The following is a 6,582-nucleotide window of genomic DNA, read 5'->3' as shown; positions in this document are numbered from 1 at the left end:
GGAGGTCGTCTCCACTCTAGTCCTCTTTGCAGTTGTTTTCTTCTTCTTCTTTTTCCCAGCCTCGACAGCCTTGGCGGATTGGGCAGGAGCTGGCTGAGGCGTTGGACCTGGTGCCGAGCTGGCTGGAATGGCTGAGGAGGGCTGGGTAGTAGCACCTGGATTGCTGGCTCCTCCGATGGTTAGAAGGGAAGAAAACCTCTTCACTGCAAAAAACAGAAGACCAGAAGGTCAGTAGATACATAAAACAAAGAGAAGAAAGAAAAGGAAGGCCAGGTCGTTTACAAGAGGTCAGCTCGTCTGGCGAGAGCGGCCTATTCTCTGGCGAGGGATCTGAGGGGTTAGCTCGGATCAGCCCCGCCACCCAAAGCTGGGCATTGCTGAACTCTTTCACCTCCAGCTTCTCGTCTGAGCTGAGTAGGCGGCTGAGCTCGGCTACAGGGAGCGGATCTGGAAGTGGATTCGAAACCTGAGTCTCCGCCCTCCAGGTCAGAGGGGGAAAGCCCAGGTTCTTCACAAAAAAGAAGTAACGCTTCCAGTCTTTGATGGAGGAAGGTGCCCCCGTGAACAGCTCGCGGGTGGGGGTTTTTGCTCCACTTCTACGGGCAAAGTAGAACCACCCGGGCACCTTCCCGCTGACCTTCATCTGGAAGAAGGCTTGGAACAGGTCATGGGAAAAGGGAATTTCTAGTGCTCGGCAGAGGATGAAAAAGCCTATAATGGAGCGAACACCATTTGGGATGACCTGAGTTATGCGGATGCCCCAGAAGGTGAGGATGAAGAAGAAGAAGTTGGGAATAGGCAGGCGGAGGCCAGCCATCAGCTGGTCCCTGTAGATCGCCACGAAACCGGGAGGAGGTCGGCTGGCGACCTCCCCCGGTTGGGCAGCCCTAGGTTCAAACTGGGTTGGGATTTCATATTTTTCGGCCAGCCCGTCAACATCCTTCTGTCCCAGGGCTGGGGGGATAGTGTCGACCTCTCCAAAGTCGCCACTAGGTCCCCCCGAGGTCCCTGCGGCCATCTGAGCTGGAGCTGCCTGTTCCGCAGCCCCGACTAGAGGTTGGGCAGTTTGCTCGGCTGGGCTCATTATTTGGACAGGAGATTGGATGGGAGAAGACGCGGGTCCTGACCCAGATGAAGTGGAAGGAGAAGAACTTAAAGGGTCGGGAGAGGGGCTATCTAGGAGTATGGGGCTAGCTGCTCTGTGCCTAGGGGCCGAACTGGTAACGTCAGAACTATCAGAATTGTAAGAAGACATAAAAGGAAAGGGGAACTTACTGGTGGAAGTAGGAGATCGGACGAAAGGCTGATCTAGGTGATGCACGAGCTGACTCTGGGCTCCTAAGGTAGGGCGACCCGATGGGTTCTCGAAGGGAAAAGGATAAAAGCAGCGAGCTAAGGATGGAAAGAGCGAACTGATAGAGTGGGGAAGGAGGAATGAAAATGACGCCCAAGAGGCCTATTTATAGGCGATCCGCAGGGCGGGAAAATGAAGGGGCGCGCATTAATTGAACCGTTTATGGGGAACCGTTCCTAACCGTCATAACTGGTCGACGTGACGGTTGAGAGGACAGACACGAACCGACGTGATGGTTGTGTGCACCACTCCCAGGCGAGGGCCCCACACCGAGCTGACACGATGCCCAGAAAGTCGGCTAGATTCATGCGCACGTTCGATGACTCTAGACTACAAGGGGGGCTAGTGTAGTGGGGCCCAGGAGCACGTCGGCCCGGTCCGCACACACGTCAATCCGGCCCATGAGCTCGGACTGGAGGAGCTGGGCCGGAGTGTCAGGTCGGCTCGCTGGCCCTTGCGGGCGCCGCCTCTCGGGCAGAGAGGTCTGATGGGCCGCGGAGTCCGCGTCTTCAGATCTGGGTCATGGAGCCCTAGGAACCAACTCTCTCCAATAAGGACTCCTTGTCCTACCAGGAAACTACAACCTGAGGCTCTATAAATACCACGCGAAGGGGAAACACAAGGTACGCTATTCACAGTGCAAATTCCACTCGGTAACTTACGAATTCATTCTGACTTGATCGTCGGAGTTGCTACAGGGGACTTAGCCCCGTAGCTCGTTCACGTGCAGGTCGGGCGCCTCACCAGCTCGCTCTCCAGACCCAGTTCAGTTCGGATCTTTACTTCGGCAGTCGCATCAGCAATCAAGTTTCTGAAGATGCATTCTGTATGATCATCCACAAATAAAGGAGGGATTTTAACTACACCATTTTTGAAAGTGATACGGAGCAAGGGTACACTCTTCTTTGCCCTCTCGAACTTGGTTCCACTAGACAGTAGCTCAATAACTGGTTTCTGCAATAAGGTTTTAGTCGGTTCACGTTTGGAACACGTAAGTGTGTTGGAAAATGAGGCAGTCAAATTTTTGTGCATGAGGTCAAGAAGATGAACAGCCCTATGACTTGCAGCGATTGTAGAATAAGAACTTTGACCTGGATAAGAACCAGGCATGAGCGAAGACAGACAGGGAATAGCTAGGTCATTAAGCTTCTCTTCTTCGTCCTGCAACTTGGTCATATCAAACAGTTTTTGCAGGACAATAAAGGGCAACTGATTCTCAAATAATATTAGGTCTCTCTTAGTGGCTGATATTAGCCAAGACATCCGAAAAATGGGGTCATTCTTGTCGTATTCTTCAAGCTAATAAAGTTTCCTCAAGAACATGATGACAAAGCTGCCATCAAGGCATAGCATTTCAACAAAATCACCATCTGAAAGATTGATTTCGTCTGCGTAAGAACTTTTAGCTTCTTCTTGAAGTTCAGCCATAGCTTCGACGTATTTCTTAGCACTTGACTCTTTTCTTCTAAGAAGAAGCATGTTCAAGTACCTTACCTTATGCTCCTCCATCTTTTTCAGTTTAGGCTTACCGCGGTGATAAGGTCCGACGGAGACGACTTGTGGTTCATATGCCATTTCATTTTCACATCGTAGTTTACTATGGACTTTGAAGATCGATTGCGTCCTTGGTGTATCCGATAGGCCAGAACGCATTTGATCAATGCGATCAATGCGAACAGATATGTCTCCTAACATCTTTGTTGAGTACGTATAAACAAGAGGAAAAATTGCTGCAGCAGAAAACATCAAGAAGGATCAGCAAATTTAAGCATTTAGGTTGATTCCTATTGGAATGAATCTTGAGGTCCAAGCGCTACATGACTATCACAAAATTCCTTTTTTTTTTTGTGCATTTTGAGTGCCTGGTGAATCTTGTTGTTTCTTGGGTATAGTTGACCTATACCACAACATACCTTCTGATCGGATAGTAGATTAAAATTCTCTGAATGATAATAAAGAAGAGTCTCAAAATTAGTTCCTAACCAAATCGAATGCAGAAGCACTCCTAGATAAAGAAAAGGAAAATCTTATTCATACACCAAAGTTAATTTGCAAGATATATATGAAAGCTATGAAGCATAGAAGTCAGATGATCAACACTTCGACAAGATGGTACATATACATGGAATCTATTCATGCTTAGAAACTTAATTTGAGCCTGTATAGTCCGTACCTTAAAAATGTGGAAAAAAAATTGTCAAATTCCATTTACCAAGAATGTATGGTATTAGCTGGAAAACTGTTCCTGTTACTTATAAGAATCAGAATGAGGACATATATGTTGGATTTTCTATCTTGTATGCAAATTAAAGACCAAGAAGAAAAGTTTATGAAACTCGGAAATTGTCAGTGGTTAACTAATTACCGTTCTGTGTTTCCAGACTTCGTATCAAAAGATGGAGGAAACATGAATGATCTGACTCCCATGTGGGAAGCCCAAACATACACTGCTAGTTTTGTTGTTAGGAGTCATGAAGATGCCGCTCACCAAAGTTGGAGAAAAAGATGTAAGAATATACGTACTTGCATAGGTTATGTGTTCATATCGAAGATGATTCCCGCGTAATGCCAACTTCATGAGTTGACTTTAGCAAGAACAGTTTGAGAAGGTTCAATTGGCCGAAATGAATTTCTAGAAGTAAAGGCTCAACCTTTATGTGCATGATTAATTCAAAAAATTATATATATTCCCGACCAAAATTAATGGGATAAAATTAAAACTTTTTAAAAATTTCCTATAAATATATATATATATTTTACCGAGTACGATAACATTCCTATAACTAATATATTCTATTTTATAGGGAGTAAAAATCTAATGAGATTGTATATGGGGCTAACAAATATATAAGGGCAACTTAGTCTACAGGGAAGGGAAGTCTAAAAACACTACATAAAGGATTAGTAGATATACAAATTCGATTAGACTAAAGGAGTGTTTGGACACCGCTTTTGAATTTTTTTCACATTTAATCCCTTTTTGGTAGATACAGAGTTAAAGCTTTGTGGTTTTTTAAAAAAATAATTCTATGTAGAAAATTGAAAATTTTCTTTGGCATGGTAGCTCTGTTAGTTCTTGGCTCGATTGGCTCGATTGGCTATATAGATATGTATATAAATGATAAAGACAAATAGAAAGCTTTACTTTTTGGCGTAAACATAGAAGACGTTCCGTTAAGCTAACAAAATCTATTTAAACACATATATCTTTTTTTTTGTTTTTTTTTTTAAATAGGGATACCATCCCTTAATATATTAAAAACCGAGAAAAAAATACATCAAATTAGAGGGGGGCCAAACCTGACCTCTGTTAAAGAAAAGAAACATGTAATGTAGGAAAATATAACACACATATAAAGGAATTGTAAAGACATAACAGATCAATCCAAAGAAATCATCCACATGAGGGTGCTCCACATTTGTGTGACTGCGAGTGAGCATTGGAATTTGGTTTGAGATCTTGACGTGTTTGCATTGTTTTACCTTTTTTTGAAAGCTGTTTCCTCGCTTTCTTTGAAATCACTTGGGTAAATTGCTGTTGTACTAGATTCTGGTCTTGATCTTTGTGTTTGTCGTGTTGTGAATCGTCTTCTTCTTCTTCTTTTTTGTCGTTATTGCATGTTATACTTGAACGAATAAAACTAATTTGATGTGGTCGGGGAAGTGTACCATGTAATTTTTCCCATTTAACCTCTTCGAATACATCTTTGAAAGGTGGCACTAGATTTTGAGGCACCGTGGTTTTCGTTTTTGTTCTTGTACTTGTTCCTGGAACCACAAGGGGTGGTACATCCTCACCCCCATTCAAGGCAACATAAAGAATGTCGGGGTCAGTGGTGTCGACTTTTTTATGATTATCGTCTCCCAAATTCTGCTTCTCAAAAGCTTGGGACCCATCACTTTTATTCCAATTAGAATTTTCGGCATTTTGATTTCTAATTGAAGTATTGTCGGCCATTTGCTGCTGACCATCTCCCAATATTTGCTCCACTAGAATATGGGACTCCTCACAATCATTTCCTTGGTCGTGGGCTGCAATGTGATCGCATGGTCCCTCCCTTTGGTCATGCTTGACAGCTTTTTCGTTGCAGTTTTGCCCTGGCACAGCAGCCCCCTCTATGGGCTCCATCATGCCTAGGCCTGCTACCACGTTCAGCTCCACTAGCGCCAATTCTCCCGTATTAGCAGTCCCTTCCAGCACTCCCTCTGGTTCGCCAATCACGCGGTCAGCCATAGCGTGAAGAATGGCATCAGCAGCAGCCTCTATCCCCTTCTCCACAAGCACAACCGTAGACCCTCCAAGCTGGTTCGGTAAGCATGATGCATCTCCCACAGCAGTAGTAGGGGTGTCAACGTGCAGTGACCCCTCGGAATGGCTCTTACCCGAATTCTGTGTCGCATCAGATTTCACCCCATCTCCTTCACTCACCCCCCTTCGCTCCTCATCCTCTGTACGCTGCGTGTTAGCTGGTGAGGAGCGAACCTTTGCGCCCATCACCCCTGTGACCAGATCCTCCCGCGTCTTGTGCAAGCGCAAATCAGGGTGCTTCACACGGCAATGATCCTCGCCATGCCCTTGACGATAGCAGTGGCTGCAATAATTAGGGAGGTTCTCAGGGATAAGAACCTGCCAAAAACCATCCCCATCTCCCATATCGACCCACACCCTCGACGGAATCGATTTCAGTAGATCCACCTCAACACATACCCGTGCCACATTCGGTCGCGAAAACGAAGACGTAGCCGCATCCACGAATAGCGGCGTACCCAAGCAGGAGACAAGATGAAATAGAATCGCTTAGCAAATAAGTGAATTGGGAGTTTGGGCAATCTAAACCAGACGGGAACAAGGGAAGACTCTCTGTTCACATGGAACTTAGATGTCCACTTAAAAACCCTCATGGGGGATCCATTCACGTACCACAAACTTCGTCCCCAAACGCGAAGGAAATCCGCTTCACATTGAAATTTCAGCAACACGTGCCTAGCATCTAACAATCCCACAGTCGCCGTATCCTTCAAATCAAGAGTCGACAAGAATTTCCTCAGGTCAGGCAGCAGCGGCCGCCCCTTAGAGAACTTCCCAACCAAAGTGTAGCGGAATGGAGCAGCAACCACTGCTATGTCAGCCGCACTGAAGACCACCGCAGGCTCTCCACGGTGTGTTGTCATCCTCGCTTGAACTTGTACTACCTCGGACGTCGGTTGTGGCTCAAACAACGCAGAGA

This window comes from Coffea arabica, chromosome 3c (genome assembly GCF_036785885.1).
Source record: "Coffea arabica cultivar ET-39 chromosome 3c, Coffea Arabica ET-39 HiFi, whole genome shotgun sequence".
Classification (NCBI taxonomy): Eukaryota; Viridiplantae; Streptophyta; class Magnoliopsida; order Gentianales; family Rubiaceae; genus Coffea; species Coffea arabica.
This window is presented reverse-complemented; position numbering follows the sequence as displayed.